Below are 20,470 nucleotides of genomic sequence, written 5' to 3' on the forward strand. Positions count from 1 at the left end.
AAGCTCTCATAGTCTTTGAATGTCTGAAAAGTTTTTTTTTTTTTTTTTTACTTTCACTGCTAAATATTCATTTCAACTATTTAAAAAATTCTAAATTGATACTTTGTTTTTTTTGTCTAATTGGTACATCAATTACTAAGAGAGGTATTAAAATCTCCAACTAAGATGGTGCACTCTTCTATTTCTCTTTTCCATTCTGTCAATTTTTGCTTTATATATTTTGAAGGACTGTTATTGTGTCTTTATGATGAATTAAACCTTTTATCATCATGAAATTTACTTTCCTCTTTAGCTCTTGTAGGAGTCTTTTTCTTGTTTTCTCTTTTATCTGATAATATAAACCCTTCAGCTTTCTTGGGTGTACTGTTTGCATGGTACATCTTTTTCCATTCATTTACTTTCATTTTACGTGTTTACATCTACTTTTCATCTTCATTTTTTAGCATAACATACATCTCTTTAGATTGCATATTATTTTTTAATCCATTCTAAAAATCTCTGCCTTTTAATTGGAGGGTTTAATATATTAATAATTAATGAAAATATTGTTATGGTAGATGTAGGTGTACCATTTTATTATTTTTTTGTTGGTTCCTTCTGCTTTTTTGTTTGTTTCTGTCCCTCCTTTATCACCTTATATGGGATCATTTGAATATTTTAGAATTCCATCTTAATTGATCTATTTTTTACATTTATAACTTTGCATTGCTTCTTTTTTTTGAGAGAGAGAGAGAGAGAGAGAGAGATTAAGTATGTGAGTGAAGGACAAAGAGAGAGAAAGAGAATCTCATGAGGGGCAGAGAGAGAGGGAGAGAAGGAGAGAGAGAGAGAGAGAGAGAGAGAGAGAGAGAGAGAGAGAGAGAGAAGCAGGGCTCACTCCGGGGTCATGTTTTACCCGAAGCAGGGCCCATGCTCACTGGATGAGGGACTTGGACTCAGGAACCGTGAGATCATGACCTGAGCTGAAGTCAGATGCTTAAATGACTGAGCCACCCACACATCCGCACTGCTTCTTTTAATAGGTGCTCTATTATTACATTCTTAATTTTTCAATTTCCTCAGAGTTAATATTATACCACTTCACATGAAATAAAGAAAGCTTTCAATACTATAGGCCTATTTACCCCTGTTGTTTATGCAACAGTTGTCATATATATTTCATTATACTTTCCAAACCCACAAGACTATGCTATAATTTTGGCTTTAAATAATCCTGTGTTTTAAAGAAATTAAAAAGAAATATGTATATTTACCCAGATATTTACCATTTCTTGTATTCTTCATTCTTACTTGAAGATTTAAGTTTCTATCTGCTATCATTTCTCTTCGGTCTGAGGAACTTCTTTTAGTACTTCCTGTAGTACAGGCCTGCTGGCAATATATATTTTTTGTTTTCGTTTCTTTTATGTAAAAATGTCCTTATTTTGCCTTCATATATGAGGATATTTTCACTGGATATGGTATACTGAGTTGAGAGTTATGTTTTCGACCCAGCTTTTTAAAGATGTTGTTCCACTCTTTCTGGCTGCCAGAAGCCTTAATAAGGTAACGGTAGCTCTAAATGTTGTTGCCCTGTGCATATGTATCATTTTTCTCTAGCTGCTTTCAAGATTTACCTGTCATCTTTGGTTTTCTGTGGTTTGACTATCATGTACTCATATATACTCATATATACTTTTCTTCGTAGTAGCCCTGCTTGGGGATCTTTGAAATTTCTGAATCTTTAATGTGAAATTTTTATCAAACTTGGGAAATTTTCAATAATTTTTATTCAAATATTTTTTATGTTTCCTTTTCTTGTGTGTTTCTGTGACTCCCCTTCTGTGTATGTCTGTTAGGCCTTTTCATATTGTCTAAAAGGTCCCTGAAGTTCTTTTTTTTTTTTTTTTTTCAATTTTGTATTCTCTGTTCTTCAGGTTGAATTATTTCTGTTGACCTAACTTAAAGTTCATTAACTTGCTTCTGCCATCTTCCTTCTGCTATTAAACCCATCCAAATATATTTTTAATAATTTTAGATATTATATTTTTCAGTTCTAGAATTTCCATAATCTTTTAATACATTTCTCTTCTGAAATTTATTTATTTATTTTTATTTATTTTTGTTTTGAGAGATAGAGAGAGGACACAAGTGAGCAAGGGGCAGAGAGAGAGAGAGAATCCCTGGAGGGGCAGAGAGAGAGAGAGAGAGGGAGAGAGAGAGAGAGAGAGAGAGAGAGAAGGAGGGCTCACCCAAAGTGGGGCTCATATTTACCAGAAGCAGGGCTCAAACTCACCCAATATGGGTCTCAAACTCGGGAACCATGAGATCTCGACCTGAGCTGAAGTCAGATGTTTAACGATTGAGCCACCCAGATGCTCTCTGCTGAAATTTATTTATTGTGTACATATTTTCCTTTATGTACTTGAGCATAGTTATAATAGGTGCTTTAAAGTCCTTGCCTGCTACTTCCAATTTATGATCGCCAAGGATTGGTCACTGCTTATTATATTTTTCTCTTGAAAATGGATCATATTTCCTGGTAATTTTGGATTTTTTCCTAGATATTGTGAAATGTTACTTTGTGGAAACTCTGTTATAGTCCTCCAAAGAGTGTTGTCTTTTGTATTTTAGCAGACATTACTTTGGTTGGATTCAAAATACAAACTGAGCATTGGCAAACAGCTCAAATCTTATTTGGGTTCTTTAATCTTTAGTGGAGTCTGTGCATTGCATGCATGTTTAGGGAATTAGAAATTTGTACAGAGTCTATATCAAAATTTGGGGATTTCCGGGGCGCCTGGGTGGCGCAGTCGGTTAAGCGTCCGACTTCAGCCAGGTCACGATCTCGCGGTCCGTGAGTTCGAGCCCCGCGTCAGGCTCTGGGCTGATGGCTCGGAGCCTGGAGCCTGTTTCCGATTCTGTGTCTCCCTCTCTCTCTGCCCCTCCCCCGTTCATGCTCTGTCTCTCTCTGTCCCAAAAATAAATAAAAAAATGTTGAAAAAAAAAAAAAAATTTGGGGATTTCCTTGTCTGTGGTTTTGTTTTGTTTTGCCCACAGAATTATCCTTCTCCCAACTTTCCATTGTTTGTGATTCATTTGAACTCTGTACTCTGGTTCTTCAGGTGAAAAAGATTGTGGTTTTTCCTACTGGAATCTTAGCCACATTGTATAGCATCAACTTTTACTTGCTTTCAGGCTAAAAGCTGCAAAAAATGGGGATCTCAAACCTTGCTTTGGTTCTCTCTTTGGTGCCTTCAGGTTGTTGCTTTTTGTATTTTGTTCAGAGTTTATAGTTGTTATCTGCAAGAGAGTAAGTTGTGGTAGGAGCTTACACACCTACATTATCATTTTAATATCAACTTGTTCTTATATCCTTTCTGCCTATATTGGTTTCATGATGTCATATTATTTCTCAATGGATATTGTACCTACATTTCTTTTTGAAATCTTCCATATATTATTTCAACCTAATTTTTATGCTCTATAAAATAAATTCCACCTCCAGGTTAATCTTTTCCTCAATAGGGTTTTTTTTTTTTTTTTTTCAGTTTCTCTCTCTCTCTCTCTCTCTTTTTAGAATTTGCAGGCTTACTTTGAATGCTTTTGTTTGTTTTTTGTTTTCTCTATCTCCCTGTACTATTGACCTGTTTTATGGTTACCTCCACTTAGTTCTTTGGGCTCCCGGTCAAAAACCAGGATTTATAATCTGCTCCACTGATACGTAGGAGTATGGACAACCCAGTAGGCAGTGGAGCTGTGCTCCTAGCACCAACGTCATATTTCTCCTTAGGCTCACTGTTACTGATGAAGCCAAAGTCCCCATCAGCAGGTCTGCCACCTTTTCTTTTAGCTTCCTTGTCCATGTGAGAGAACTCACGTAAGGCCCAGATTTTCAGCAGTGACGCTACTGTTCCTGTCTTGCATGAAACACTTGCAGCATCCCCTCCTCCTCAGGAGTCAAAATCCCACTGGTCAATGGCTCCCTACTGACCTAGGTGGCAGCACACTTGACACTTCGGCCCCTACCTACTCTTTGGACAGTATGGATATTATCTTTTATACGAATCTGAGTGCATCTTATTTGGTTTCTCTTAGTATTCCACCCACTTGCTATGTGTTTTGAGTAGATGGTGTGCATAAAGCATGACCCCACTGTGCAAGTTGTCCATGAAGACAAGTGTTTCTATCCTGCCTACTACATACAGCAATGCCTCTCTATATTCTTTTGCTCGCTCCTTTCTGTGTCTATCAGAAAATACATTAAATTTTCCTTTCCATTGTTTTGTGTAATCTAGATGATGCAGTCTTACTGGTATGTAGCCAGGCCTCCTGATTTTAGAATTAAGGTGAAGAAGATGGAATTAGTGAGTATTTATATGTAAGGTAGGATACTAAGGGGAGGAAGGGATAGTATTTGTGAAGAGAACACATTATAATTCTGGGGTTAAGATAACAGACTGTGAAGTCTAAGTGTGTGGCCTACAATCCTGGCTCCACTGTGTACTAGCTCTGTGATATTGAAAAGTCTCATATTCAACAATCTGGCAATAGACTTCCTATTAGGGAGAAACCTTTTAATTTTGATTCAGAAAAAAGACTTTGATAGGCAATTGGTACAGATGATGAAACTCTTAAGGTATAACTAATCATATTGCTCCAGGACAAAATAATAGGGTAGTAAACTTCTCTTTAGGAAAAAATAAAATTCATTTTTTTTGCTCCTGAAAGGAAATGGGTATGGAGTATGGTGTTGTGACACTGAGGCCTGATGGAGGAGGACTAAGCACTGAAAGTTCTTCAATGGTGGTGTGGCTAAAGGACATCTCAAGAAAAGAATGCATATTGCTTACTGTAAAGTTGCTTGTTTTCCTGAACTAAGATCCTGTCCTATTTCACAGCCCCCAAATTTCAGGTGGTATCACTAACCTCATCAATGGCTTATATGAGATATTTTTTTCAATTTTTATTTTTAGAAAGAGAGAGAGCACATGAGTGAGGGAGAGGGGCAGAAGGAAAGAGAGAGAGAGAGAGAGAATATATATATATACATACACATATATGTGTGTGTGTGTGTGTATACTCCCCCCACCCCCCACCCCGAGAGAGTAGGGAAGGTACAGGAGAGAAGGAAAGAGAGAATCCTAAGCAGGCACCACAGTATCAGCATGGAGCCGTATGTGGGGCTCCATGCCATGACCCTGGGTTCATGACCTAAGCTGAAATCAAGAGTCAGATGCTTAGTGGACTGAGCCACCCAGGTGCCCAAGATTTTTATGTGTTTATAATTTTTAATGGAAATCTGCTGAGGCAGTCCATAGACTGAATGAAATCTTCAGAACCAGTGGAATGAACCCCAGAAGTGAACAAGAATTTATATTTATTTAAATCTATATTTCGGTATTTATAGAATCCCAAGAAGGGTTTCAGATTTTAATTAGAAGATCCCAAGTTAACAAGTGACCACAAAAATGAGGAATGGATGGAAGGCAAAGCGAGCAGAAGAACTCTTGGTTGAGTGGGGGAGGTTAAAGATCAACTGAAGCCATCTCATACCCATCATTTGATCATTCCTACACTAATTCTGACCATAAGTACTTATAGAAGATTCTCATTTATGATAGAGGTGTTCTCTAAAGTTGCCACAAACACTGAATTAATGAATACTGAACTAAGGGAAAACAGAGTTGATCAATGTTATGACTGATCAATACATAACCTGCTTTTAGGTGTGTTTCCATTTAGAGACACCTTATTTAACATAGACTTGACACATTAACATTGAATTCATGGCCACCAGCTCCCTAACGAACTCCTGAAAGAAGTTTCTCTCACACATAGACTTTTTGTGTGAAGCACATCAAGCTTTCCTGTGCTTAGGAACACTAGACAGAACTGTATTACTTTGCTTTGGGGCTATTTTAAACAGTGGAATGACCAACAGAAAGCACAACAATGTGAGAAACACGTGACACTAAAACAGACCACAGAAAGAACACTTGTTTATAGGACAGAACCTGAAACAAGAAGGCAGAGGGTCATTTTGTTCAACTTCAGCTAGGAATGTGGCCATCGGATGACTCTTTTTTTTTTTTTTCTGCTCTGTACATGTCTGTGAGTGACCTCAACAGCACAGCAAGTATTGATTTTGGGGTTACAAATAACTTTTGGTGAGTACTCAAATTAACAAGTACAGAGTCCCTAAATAATGAAGATTGCCTGCATTTTTATTTTGACAGGTGTCAAAATGTGCTTAGGACTTGGCAGCCACAGGAAAATCTTCAGTTCTGTTTCTCATATTCCAAATGAACAGAAAAAAATAGAACATGATCTTTAATTATGTACTCCTACTTAAAACCCGGTTAGAGAAAATAGGACGAGTTCAGCAACTCTGCTTCTTTTAGAGGTTCTGCTTTCATACAACATGTGCATTTCCTCCAGAAAATTAATGAAATAAATTCCTAAAAATTTAAAACCCAAAAGTTTATAGACTTAGGAGTTCTTTCTAATGAGTGAAAACTGTAGAAAAATTTGAAGGTAATTTGATACATTAAAATTAGTTTTATTCTATATTTCCAAAGTCCCAACGGCTTTTTAAATTTGAACACTTAGAAACATTTATGAAACCACAGCCATTACTAACAGAATGTATAAAAATTTGCAATTATTAAAGGTTCCTCTCTGACATCCTCAATGTCAAAGTAAGTCAAACAGGTATTTAACTCCACAATTCAAACCACATTGACTAAATCAAAAATATAACATTCACATAAAACAAAAAACAAAAAACAAAAACAACTTACTGAGCCTCCTGGGTGGCCCAGTCCGTTAAGACTCCAACTCTTGATTTAGGCTCAGGTCACGAGTTCGAGCCTAGCATAAGGCTCTGCACTAAGAGCTTACAGCATGGAGGAGACTTGCTTGGGATTCTCTGTCTCTGTCTCTCTGTCTCTGTCTCTGTCTCTGTCTCTCTCTCTGACCCTTCTCTGTGCACGTGCACTCTCTCACTCAAAAATAAATAAACATTAAAAAAAACATTTTAAAGACATTAGTGATAAAAAATATAGTATTGGGTATCTGACTTCAGAGAAAGAATCATATTTTTAAAACTTTGGCAACCAGGGTCTATCAACCATTCTGGTACTTCTTTCTCTTTCTCTCCTTCCCGTTTATTACTCTTGGGCAGCCAAGATTCATCCAATATGAAAATTATTTACAGCAACAGGAAATACTCTTACTTTATTAAAAATATTTATATGTGGTGTTCATGAGGGTAAGCTGTAAGGAAGGATGTAATAAAGCCTCTGTTTAAATGGTGTCATCATAAGAGTAAGACAAGTGAATAGGGTTAGAAATGAAACTCCTAGGTCCCGCTACGTGTACCACTATCAGAATGTGGCAGTTAGTCAAAAAAATTTTAATCTGAATAAAGCTTTAAAAAGCTCAGACTGGGGCGCCTGGGTGGCGCAGTCGGTTAAGCGTCCGACTTCAGCCAGGTCACGATCTCGCGGTCCGTGAGTTCGAGCCCCGCGTCAGGCTCTGGGCTGATGGCTCGGAGCCTGGAGCCTGTTTCCAATTCTGTGTCTCCCTCTCTCTCTGCCCCTCCCCCGTTCATGCTCTGTCTCTCTCTGTCCCAAAAATAAATAAAAAACGTTGAAAAAAAAAAAATATAAAAAGCTCAGACTTATAGGTACCTAATTAGTGATCAGAATTTCTCTATCAGATGTGTGCAGGGGGAAAACTTGATGGTATGGTAGTCAGTAGATGATTTGTGTCTTTCCCTAAAGGGGTACTAGCTCACCTTTTGTAGGTTCGTGCCTTCATTCTTTCGTCTAATGGAGCCATAATATCTTCCTTGGTTTTCCTGTTCTGCAAGAAAAGGATAACTTTAATTTTGTAGTGCCAGGGTTCGGTAAATACTCTGTGCCCAGATAATAGATTTATATTAAATGGATCATTTGAAGCTTGATTTTACAAATGCGGTCCCACCAGCACCATGTTTAACCTGAATAAACTAAATGTGGCACCTAATATTTTTGTCTGCACATGGTAAGAAATGTAAACAATAAGTGTTTGTTGATATTGCCTGAACTAAAATGGACACAATATATAGATTTAAAAAAAAACAAACCTTATTTGTCTTTTTATTTATTTACCACTATTTGGATAACTAGATACCAGAGTAGGTGACCAATGAACGGCATTAGCCATATGAAGAGGTTAGATACTAATTGCTTTAGGATTTTTCCGCCTGTTGGGAGACAGGATCCCACAGTAATATGGTGGTATGATCCCATTTTACAGATGGAGGTAAATATATATATATATTTATACATATATATTTATATATATATTTATATATATTTATACATATATATTTATATGTATATATATGTATATATATTTATATATATTATATGTATTTATATATATTTATATATATTTATATGTATTTATATATTTATATACATATATATATATATATATATATATATATGGAGACACTAGGTGACATATCTATGAGAAATGAGCTTAGTCAGAAATAGAAATTGATATAAAATATACACAGCAACAATGATTAACTCCTTTACCTTATTATTTGCCTAACTCCTTTGTTTGTAGTTTAGGAAGTGAGGTTTTGTTTATTTTTAAGGATTCCGGTTGGAGCCTATCAAAACTAACTGGACCAAGGGCTCTAGGGTCTGTTAACAAATAGTAAAAATACATGCTCTTGGTTAGAAATTGCTTAAAACATTAATCACACTCATATCATTTAACTAAGTTGTCTACCTCCCTGTTTTATTTCAATCTCCATTCAGTTGTCAATGAACAGAAAGCATCCTGTGGTACAGTTTCTTTTCTACTTGCCTGACTTCTGTTAATGCTTTGTTTTGTCTTTGAAAGATAAATGCAGAAATTTGCAATGATTTAAAGGAATAGAGAAACTTTCAGGCCAGATTCTATACTTTCCTGTGTGACCTAGAAAGAAGGCAAACTCATTAATGCGGGATTTGATTTTCTAGGAGAAGCACTGGACTTATCAAAGCAGATGTTTGTAAGCAGTCCATTTACTCATATAATAGGTAACTCTCCTCCCTCTGGACCCTCACACACAAATGGCAAGAATAGTTTAACTTTCTTACTTACAGTCAGATATGATCTATATTTCCTGATCATGCTCAGCATGGACTCATGGTTTCATCTGTCTACAGAGATGAAGATCATAGAAAGGGATGGACCCAACATACTATATTGAGTATTTACCATGTGACAGGTTGTATATTAGAACATTCTAAGCACATTATCATATCTTATCCTCCCAACAACCTATAGAAGTAAATACTATTCACATTTTATGGTGAGAGCTTGAAACATAAACAAGTTAATGATATGGTTAGTAAGTGGAGATGGTTGCTAAATTTGGGCAAAAAACAAAATTAGAAGCTTGGTGTAAAGAGGGCCCAGGAAGAAAGCAAAGGATACATATAACACCTGTGAGGAATAAAATCTGCTTCAAGTACTTTTGGGGAGTTCAGGCACTCCTTTTGCAGAATCAGGTGAGTAGCACAGTTATCTATGTCCTTGTTCTTTTTACTAAATTCATCCCCCTCTCACAACAGGGGAAGTTTTTGTTCATTTAGAGTGCATGTTTTTAAAGCTATTGACCTAGAGTTGTCATCACACTCTTCCTACTTCAAATAGTCTGAGTATTAAGATAAATATATTCTCCATCACTTTACTGCTAACCAAACAGACCCTTCAAGCATAGGGGACGAGCCAACTCATGAAAAATAATATATAATACTTGCCTCCTCTCTAAAATATACATGGATTGGAATATCACCACTCTGGAATAGAAGTAGACCATATAAGAAGGCAGGCATCTAGAAACATATATAAAAAAAAGTAAAGAAGTACATTAAACACAATGGATAAGTAGAAAAAAGGCATAATAAGGCAGCTGGGTTCGGGAGAGGGAGAGCAGTGGAAAATCCCCCTTAGACATTTTTTTCAACACATGCTAGAAGAAAAGAAACTCAGCAGAAAGGGCTTCTCTTAATGTGGAGCTATTTCTCCTTCCCAAGGCTGGTCTTCCTATTTCATGTTTCTCAGTGGTCAAGTTTCATGCTCTAATTCCTTAGTACTTCTAGGTTGTGTGGTCTGGCCTGCAGTGACTGTTTAGGAAGCCAGCCTCTGCAGATTCAGTGTGGTGTTTCATGCAGAAGTGGAGAGGGTGACAGCAATAAGGGGCATGACTGGGCCACAGGGCCCTGCAGGCACAAAGATTCACCCAGAGCTCCAGCTAGCTTGAAGAACTTATCCATGGCACCAGTATAAGGCAGCTGCAGAGTGGTCCAGCCAGTGACTGTTATCTTTGGAAAGAATGAGATAATCAGACATTCTGAGAAGGCACAAAGGTTTGTGTCCAATAAGTAGGGCTCCCATAGTCTCCCTGAGGGTCATCTCCTTTCTAGCCAGCCAGAAGAGAGAACATAGAGGTGTGTATCTGGGACCTTTTCATGGGATAAAACCTCCAAGGCACACATCACTTCTGTTCACATTTTATTGATTACAACTCAGCCACATGGCCACATTTAATTGTAAGGGAAACTAGGAAATGTAGTTCAGTTGTGCATCTAGAAAGAAGAGGGAAACATGGGTTTTGAGGGGGCATCAAATGTATATTTTAAGTGTAGCCTAGTGAAATTGAGTGCCTTGCCAAAAGTCACACAACTTAGAATCCAAGTTCTCCCTACAATGATATGCTTCTTACTTTTTGCCTCCAAAGCTATCTGCAAGTCTGTGGATATGAGCATCCATACTGTGTTCCAGACAGAAGGGTGGACACTTTGGTTTTGAAAGAAAAGCACAGCATTTAGAAGATACATTTAATAGGCCTAGCCATATCTCACCTCTTTTGATATTTTAAAAGAAAATCTGAAATTATGGGGAAATATTTAATTTCATGACATTAAAATTAAAGTTTAGCAAAAATTGGTTGTTTTAACTAATAAAAAAAATTCTTGTTTGACATTTCTGTGAATCATTGAACCAAAAGAATCAAATCATGGCCCCTCTGTGAGACTAAAATGTAGGTAGATCATTTTTTTCCAATCTTTGAAGAACAACAAGGCATTCTGGTTTAGTAAATGTTAGACTAAGCCAAAATATGGGGCCGCAAACAAATGTTATAAACAAAATATTTCAAGTACCATGTAACATAAAGTAAATAGGATAGTAAAGTAAATAGTTCAGAACATTGGCTAAATCTCAAAGTTGAGGCCATTGGATAAGTACTTCATGATCTGAATCAATGGACTAGATATATCTTTGCAGCACACACTTAATATGCGATCATATAGATCTGTGAACATCACTCAACTCTAGTCTATATTAAAAAGGGCTAGAGGAGAAGTTGGGTGGTTAAGTCGGTTAAGCATCTGACTCTTGATTTTGGCTCAGGTCCTGATCTCATGGTTCATGAGTTTGGTGTGAGATTAAGCCCTGTGGCAGGCTCTGCACAATCAGTGGGATTCTCTTCTCTCCCTCTCTCTCTGCCCCTCCCCCACTCTCATGAGTGTGAGTTCTCTTCCTTCTCTCTCTCTATCTCTCTCTCTCAAAATAAATAGAAGTAAACTTAAAAAAAGGGCTAGAAATGTATCAGCTGAGCTCTTTAAAAAGAATTTTTAGGAGTGGGGAGTACTGTGGCATTTTTTTCCCTCTCACTCATGGGAAGGAAAAGGATAGGAGAGGGTAGTTCGTTCCCGCTTCCTCAAGGCAAGTGGGAGGAGGGGGACACAAAAGAACCATACATTAAATCAAAGCTGTTTGCAACATGAGGAGACTTGTGCTCACCTCCTGTTCAGAAAATACTGAAGGCAGGAGTCAGACTGGTGTGTTTCCTCGGCTGGTGAGGCAAGGATTGAGGGGCCAGCAGTTAGCTGTGCTCCGTAATTTGGTGAGAGTCAAACATTCAAGAGCCTTCCTAAAGGGCAAATGGGCACATGAAGAAGATAGACAGGCTTAAGTTTTCTCAGGACCCAGTCCAATGGGGCTGAATGTTGGGGCAAGAGAAACACAGCAGAGGGTCCTGAGTCAGGGGAGTGTACTGGGCTATGGGAACTCCCCAGTGTACCTCATAGAGGTCATTGTTATCAGATCTTTATCCCTACCTCTTGGAAAATGTCCTTGGATTTCACATTCTGTTCTGCTAAGTTCTCATTTCCGGCAGCTCTCATCCATCTCTCTCTTTCCAGTTGCCTCTCTGCCTTGCTTCCACTGTCTGTGGAGCTGAAAGTAAAGGTAAAAATGTAAGAAGTCTTCCAGGTAATTCTGGTGCTATTTAATTGCAAAAAGCAGGTGATCTTCACACAGGCTTTCTAATTTTCTTTTACCAAGTTGATTAACCTTTTAGTGTGTTCTTGATTTTCCCCTTTTAGGATTCAGTTTTGCTAAGCATTTGCAGTGGGTTCAATTATTTTTGGTAAGTCACTACATGAGTCTTTCCTGCTTAATTTTAAGTGAGAGAAAACCAAATTGTAATTTAGGGAGTACTTTTGGCTTCTGGTATGTTATGATCTATTGTGGGGAAAAGGGTTTCAAATCTAGAAGGACATTGTATATCCTCTGTGTTGTCACGCTTTCTCCTCGCCAGACCACATCCTTCAGATTGGGGGGGGGAGGGTATTGGTGAGATTTTAAAAAATATATTTGGGACTTTTTTCTTCTCAGTGTTGCTTGGGGGAATAGGAGAAGGACATACATCATTCCCAAGGGCCTTCACTCTTTAAATATAATAGAGGACAATCATAAAGATCGACATTTTAATTAATTAATTAATTTTTATTTTTTTATTAAAATTTTTTTTAATGTTTATTTATTTCTTTTTTTTTTTTTCAACGTTTTTTATTTATTTTTGGGACAGAGAGAGACAGAGCATGAACGGGGGAGGGGCAGAGAGAGAGGGAGACACAGAATCGGAAACAGGCTCCAGGCTCCGAGCCATCAGCCCAGAGCCTGACGCGGGGCTCGAACTCACGGACCGTGAGATCGTGACCTGGCTGAAGTCGGACGCTTAACCGACTGCGCCACCCAGGCGCCCCATAATGTTTATTTATTTCTGAGACAGAGAGAGACAGAGCATGAGTGGGGGAGGGGCAGAGAGAGAGGGAGACACAGAATCTGAAGCAGGCTCCAGGCTCTGAGATGTCAGCACAGAGCCCGACACGGGGCTCGAACTCACGGACCATGAGATCATGACCTGAGCCGAAGTCAGACACTTAACCAACTGAGCCACCCAGGCGCCCCAAGATTGACATTTTTAGATTTACAACAGCACTTGTAAACAATTGTTCCACATTTAATGATTGGGAAAAAGGCAAACTAAATCCAATAAAAATTCAATCATTTTCTTGTCTTTTTTTTTTTTTTTTTTTTTTTTAATTTTTTTTTTTTTTTTTTTTTTCAACGGTTTTTATTTATTTTTGGGACAGAGAGAGACATAGCATGAACGGGGGAGGGGCAGAGAGAGAGGGAGACACAGAATCGGAAACAGGCTCCAGGCTCCGAGCCATCAGCCCAGAGCCTGACGCGGGGCTCGAACTCACAGACCGCGAGATCGTGACCTGGCTGAAGTCGGACGCTTAACCGACTGCGCCACCCAGGCGCCCCATCTTTTTAAGAGTAGTAGATGTAAAAAGAACAATTTAAGTCTAAAATTATTTAACTTGATGAATTAATAACATAGTGAAGACTATGCACAGATTTAAAATGTTCTTTTCAGAAAATACAATTTAAACAATTACAACATTAAAATAAAGAATATTCTTGTGGCACCTGAGTGGCTCAGTCGGTTATGTGTCCGATTTCGGCTCAGGTCATGATCTCACAATTTGTGAGTTTGAGCCCTGCGTCAGGCTCTGTGCTGACAGCTCAGAGCCTGGAGCCTGCTTCAGATTCTCTGTCTCCCTCTGTCTGTCTTTCCACCACTTGCACTCTGTCTCTTGCATTGTCTCAAAAATAAATAAACATTAAAAAAAATTAAAAAAAAAGAATATTCTTGTTGAATTATGGTGAATATACCAGCTGAAAAACAAAACTAAACACCTTTCTTTCTTTTTGAAATGTTCTCTTTGGTAAAGAAAATCAGATTTTTAAGATTTTCTCCCTCTTTAGTTCTTTTAATAATGTATCATGAAAGAATATGGAAATCGTATTGTAAAGAGATTCTCTGTATACCTTGAAAATAAAAGAGAGATTTACATAAGTTTTTAGGAAGAATGCTAGGAAGATGTCTGAGAAGAACGAACAGGTTTTATCTGATTGTTAAACTCTCTATACTGTAATAGGCCACAGGATAGAGCCACTGAATTTTACAACTTTTGGAGGCACCAGTGACATTATAGTCCATATCAATGTCATCCCATGGAGTTGCATGGTATTGTGTGGTATGCAGTCTAAGCCACATGGCTGTAGGTGGAGGCCCTGCCTCTTTTTTATATTACCTTTAGAATAATAACAACAACAACAAAAACTTCTTCTAATGTCTAGTAAATTTTAGCTTATTCCCACTGAAGTATACTGAAGTCAAGTTAGGTAGGAAATCTCAAAAGACTGCATCTCAGATACAGCAAGGAGAGCTGTCTGGAGGGCTGGTTGGCTTGGAAAAATAACTGGGGGAAGCAAATGAGATGTGTGTGCCTGGCAGGAGAAGAAACAATACTGCCTGCGCCAACACAATGACAGCTGGCATTCCATGGGCTTTTGCTATGGATGAGAGTGCTCAAAATTGGGCAACTTCAATATTTTCAATTACGGGTGGCAGCTTTAATGGTCAGCTGCTGGTCATTCTTGACCAGATCCTCAACAGGTATACATTGTTCACTGTTATGTTTTAGATGCACTCTTTCCCCTCTCCCCTCTCTCTCCACAGTCCTGACAGTTCATTTTGAAATATGGACAAGAATACATTAAGTTACCTACAGTTGGCCAGATTGGTTTTTCCTATTCAGCTTTCATGTTGGTATGAGGATGAGGGAAGAAAAGTTTAAACAGACTTGCTTTGATGTTATGAAATGGTGGTGGTGTAAATTCAAAATGTAAAGTATCAACCTTAGATAAATAACTTAAGATTTAATATAAAGTTTTCCATTTGCAAAATGTCCAAGACAAGCAGACTTTGGTTTATGAAAATTTTATTTGTCTTATTTTTCTTCTGTGGCTCAGATTGAGTCTCCCTGCTTATGGTTTAGTTTTTAATAGTTTTTGCTAGTGGAGTCTCTTCAGCAATGTCAATCCTCATGGTGTCTCTCTCCTCATACAGTGTTCTCTCAAAGATCTCTGAGGAAGGTGAGTTGGGAATATAGGAATAATCTTCCGCTTCATGGGTTCATATTATTGCCAGTCTTAGCTATATTTCTTCATAGGAAGTTTGTATCCTAGAAAAGCCTGTTTATTTTGCTTGATGATATATGCAAGATGGGGTTTTGGTTGTGATAGATTTAAACAATATAAACAAGTATGTCTTTTGAGCTACTTTCCCAGGGGAGATGATGCATTTTTTTTTTTTTAAACAGATTACATTTATTTCTCTGTTACCAGTAGAATGTGTCTGTTAGATAGCTGGGTCCATGAGAGTCTACTAGAACTCTTGGCATTATTCTCAGTGTCACTGCTTTTGATAGGTGACCTTGATTCTCTTTGGTTTTACTACTTTCATGATTTTGGATTTCATCTGACTGCCATTGTAGCTCAATGGTTCCTCCACTTAGAACTTAAGAACTCTGTAATACTTGGCTATTTGGATTCTTAGTGGAAATATCTATCACAGTCTGTCTCATGGTTATAGAGTGTTCTGTGTCATTTTTTTCCTGTTCTTAGTCCCAGTCCTAGCCTATGCCTAGATATCTCTTACGGAGTATAAAATTTCCTATAAAGGGAAGTAACTGTGCCCTCCTTAAGTGGGACTTCCCTGCTGCTTGACATAAATGTTATAGTGATGCAGACCACATCCCCCGCCCCCACTCCTCATCCCCCTACTTCTTTTTTGTGTTTTCTAGATAGGGAATGATATACAATATCCTATAAGAGATGACCAAAAAATCATTCGAAGTGGTCATTTAGAAAATAAATCAGCAGGAACAGCTGGGCAACAGGGACTCAAAATGTAGGAGAAACATTTTAGTCCACAAGAAAATTAAATAATGGTAACTATAGATGATTTGGAATGTTTTCTTTTTGTTTGATGTTTTTGCTAAGAGAAGTTCAAAATAATTTACAGGCATATATTAATAAGTAGTTCTCTACGCACCCCCATTTTTCAATGCTTAAATCAAGGCAGATGGCTAATGATTGATTTATTCAAAGCACTCAGCATGTCAGTGGTTGAATTTTGTTGAGATCCCTTTCACTGTAGACCACACCGCTTCTAATGACCTATGTATAATTCATCTCAGCTCCATCCGAATTAGGAGCTGACATTTTTTGGTAACACAAATCATAGCTTCTTGTCAGTAAAAGAACCCCAGTGTGGGAAACTCAGACAGCTAGGGAGCTCAGTATGCTGCTAACTTTGTTGTTTTTGTACAGATTTGAGAGAATCTAATAGTTTGCCACCTTTATGTTGGCACATGCATACATATGTTTATTGATGAAGTTGACTTTTCTTCAACCCAGGTATTTCCTGGGCAGGCAGAAATGGAGATCATTCTGAGGATTTTCTACCAGGTGGTTCAACATGAATTAACAATAAAAATACATTAAACATGCTTTTGGTTCAATAATTTTTCAATAATGATCTTAGAATGATAATTAGTAGCTTCAAAAATAGAATCACGTGGTTTTATTTCATGTTTTCAACATATATTTGGAATTTTCAAAAAGCTTTTCCTTCTGCAGCTGTATGACCCTCTTCTCTTTTAGTTTCTCCCTGTTGTGAGTGTGAATACTTGTGATCCAAGGCCCAAATTTGCTTCCTTAGTGTTCAGAAGTCCTTGATTTCAAGACCATTTGAGATCAGCTGATCCATGCACATATAAGGGGAAGAGAGCAAGATCCAGAAAAGACCAAGTGATCCTGGAAGATGTATTTGAATTTTGATTCTAAATGTTAACCAGAGATTTTCCCTTATCTTTCTATGGCATATGAAATAAATTTACTTATTACATCTTGACATGGATAAAATAGAAATACTCTCTTTGAAGGCTTTGGCTGATTTGTTAACATTTTTTTTTAATAGAATAATTTTTTATTTAATAGCATGAGAAATAGCCTTGGTTAAATTCCATTTAAGTTTAGGAGTCTTTATAGATACTGTCTAATTAATTATAGTTGTTTTACTTATTACAAAACCAGAAGTAAATGAAACTAACACAGTGCAGGTTTATTCATATGCAGTTTCTTTTAAGAAGACATTGGTTTTATCTAGCCAGAATTGTTAATGAACGGGAGTTTAAAAGTATAACTGTCTTTTTCTGGCAAAGAATCAAGTCAACAAAGCTGATGTCAGAAAGCTAAATTAAAAAGTCACCCTAGAATGTTTGCCTTACTCAGGACGTGTCCAGTACTTCTATAAGATCAGCACATGTCTACACCTTCTATATCTGTCATCCTCTATAAAGTCATTGATGTTGACAGAGATAACCTAGATGGCCTAAAACATGCAAAATCAAAAGAAAGATTATATGATATTTATTACATTCTATTGACTATTACATTCTATTAACATTAATGTTAATACATTTTCTAAAGATTTTAAATAATAATGGTTGAAATAAGAACAAGGGGAAGGGGGCCTAGGTTAAGACTAAAATAATTAGAAAATCATCTATTACCTTAAGAGTAAGAAAAAAATGAATATCGGTGTTTGCCAGAAATTTTTATTATCTTTTAGGTCTCTAACTTAATATACATGAAGTTAGGACAAATCAATAAGACAGGCTTATCTATTTCTCCTGGAGTCATATAAATGGCCTCCAAAATGGTCCCAGCCAACAGCAAGAAAAAAAAAAATTAATGAATTCAGTCAGGATCATCTGGTATATTACTTACAGAATGGGAATTAGCATTCAAAATCTATGTTCCTTAATAGAACTTTTCCCAAGAGATGTTGGGAATGCTACCATTTTGATATCTAAATACACATTAAAAGTTATAAACCAATATTTAGGAATCAAGATCAAATGCCAGCACAATGACCCCCTATGAAACTGTACAAATTATTTATTGCACTGGAATTTTACTATTGCTTGAAATAAGATGGCTGGAGCTTAAAATATTTGTCAATAGTGCAGAGATTATTGTTGAACTCACTAAGGGATATAATAATTATAAATAGATATTTAATGCCTCACATATTTTCAAAGATGAATGATATATACATATACATATCTAGAGATATATATACATGTATATACATATACATATATATATATCTCTAGATATGTATATGTATACATATATCTAGATATATATGTAATCTATCCAACCATGCACCATTTCATCTATCTGCCCAGTACTTTAATATCAATACACATATTTTAATACCAAAAGGATTATAAATGCTGAGGTAAGCATCCAACATAATTCTACCAATTATATTTTATGTTTACTCTGTGCTAGGCACTGGGCTTAGTTAGAATTAGGTATATCATAATAAGCACAAAACAACCCAGACAATTTCAAGGCAAAAAACTTTAAATTCATTTCATGTAGAAACAGGGAACTGATGCAAGAGATTCGTTACTGATGTCCATGACAAGAATAATTAATCCAAAGATCTGTATGATTTTTCTATTGGTTAAATAAAAAGATAAATTGTTCCATTTTATGCAGCTGAAGAGAAGTCCTCAAAACAACCTCATGATTTATGTATTGTGTTTGTGGCCCTAATTTAGCCAAGTAATTCTGGTAGTTGAATAGATACATAGGAAATTCTGCATAAATTGGCTGTCTCCATAATTTTATTAAACCTTCTATGGAGAGACAGGGATGAGCGTAGTTGACAGAGAGGACAGTATAAATTACATCTCAAAATGCTTAACAAAGCAGCATTTTTGCAAGATAATATTTGATGACTGTCTTTTCCCAGATGTTTTACATTTCTAAAATATAACTTAATTATTAACATTGATTTAAAATTTTTTTAATGTTTATTTAGTTTTAACATTGATTTTAAATTACACAAGACAATCAAAAGGAAAGTGCTGGCAATTATTTTTGTAGGTCTTCTTTATACTCATAATTAAAGATTTGTGAGTGATAATTAGAGTAAAATATAAAATGTTTTACTGGTAGGTCTGGTTGTCATTGCCTTTTGTATTTCACCACAAAAAGTATATTGATCATTTCATAAAATATTTAGAAGTGGAAAGCTTCAAATAATTTTTATTTTGCAGCATGAACAAACATGATATCAACCATGAAGATATAACGATTGCTGCAAGTTAAACAGGCAAATCAAATTAATATATATTTATCACAGACCTTCTACATATGAAAGAATCTATATATACTGGGTACAAGTCAGTCCTGATTTTTTTATGTTGGCAAAGGGTTTTCAAGTGACCATGGATCTAAGGTAAATAGCACATGCAAAACCAGTATTAAACCAATGTATAATGTAGTGGAAAGAATAATAGGCTCACTTAAACTTTGTACCAAATTATTTTTGGGATGATGAAACTTGCCATTTCTCAGTTTCTCCAATTATAAAAGAAGGAGTTTATAACACCCAATGTCTCTTTGATCAACATTTTACAAGTATGGCCTAAAGTCAGAAATATAGCTATAATATCATAAGGTCTATCAAATTTTCCTTCATTTGGCCTTAACCCATAAAAGATGGATATTATACTTCTTGTCCAATATTCTCTGCATACACTTTAAAAAAATTTTTTTATTAAAATTTTTTTTAATGTTTATTTATTTTTGAGAGTCAGAGAGAGACAGAGCTCAAGCAGGGGAGGAGCAGAGAGAGAGGGAGACACAGAATGTAAAGCAGGCCCCAGGCTCTGAGCTGTCAGCACAGAGCCCGGTGCCAGTCTTGAACCCACGAACCATAAGATCATGATCTTAGCTGAAGTCGGATGCTTAACCGGCTGAACCACCCAGGTGTCCCTCTACATACACTTTTATAGAAACTCGGGCAAAATGGATCATCTTATATTTCACTAGGAAATACAAACATTGCTTAAAAGTGACTGGATGTGCATAGACCATCTGTACTCAATTTTAGTATTTCACATAAAAATTATACCTGATATTCCACAATTTCATTTAAATACTTGGTGATCATTGTAGTGAATAAAATTATGATTAAGTGGTAGCAGCATAAAATAGCAAGTAGAAAGGAAAATTGTGCCATTTATGACTAGCCCTGGTGCTACTTATCTTTTTTTATGGATTTTTTTTTGACAGAGAGAGAGAGAATGAGAGAACAAGTGGGGGAGGGGCAGAGAGAGAGAGAGAGGGAGAGAGAGTCTTATGCAGGCTC

At 36.6% G+C, this 20,470-nt stretch overlaps 1 long non-coding RNA gene across 1 annotated transcript in view; it reads right to left on the minus strand.

Annotated features, from left to right (window-relative positions):
• Positions 1–9,787: 9,787 nt before the first annotated feature.
• LOC131509975 (uncharacterized) overlaps positions 9,788–20,470 on the minus strand; it is a 34,510-nt gene continuing 23,827 nt past the window's right edge. Inside the window, exons 3-4 of the long non-coding RNA XR_009260838.1 lie at positions 12,153–12,270; positions 9,788–9,863 (exon numbers count right to left, since the gene is read on the minus strand). This is a non-coding gene — a long non-coding RNA (uncharacterized LOC131509975). The remainder of the gene's footprint in view (positions 9,864–12,152; positions 12,271–20,470) is intronic.

Source organism: Neofelis nebulosa, chromosome 1 (genome assembly GCF_028018385.1).
Source record: "Neofelis nebulosa isolate mNeoNeb1 chromosome 1, mNeoNeb1.pri, whole genome shotgun sequence".
Taxonomy (NCBI): Eukaryota; Metazoa; Chordata; class Mammalia; order Carnivora; family Felidae; genus Neofelis; species Neofelis nebulosa.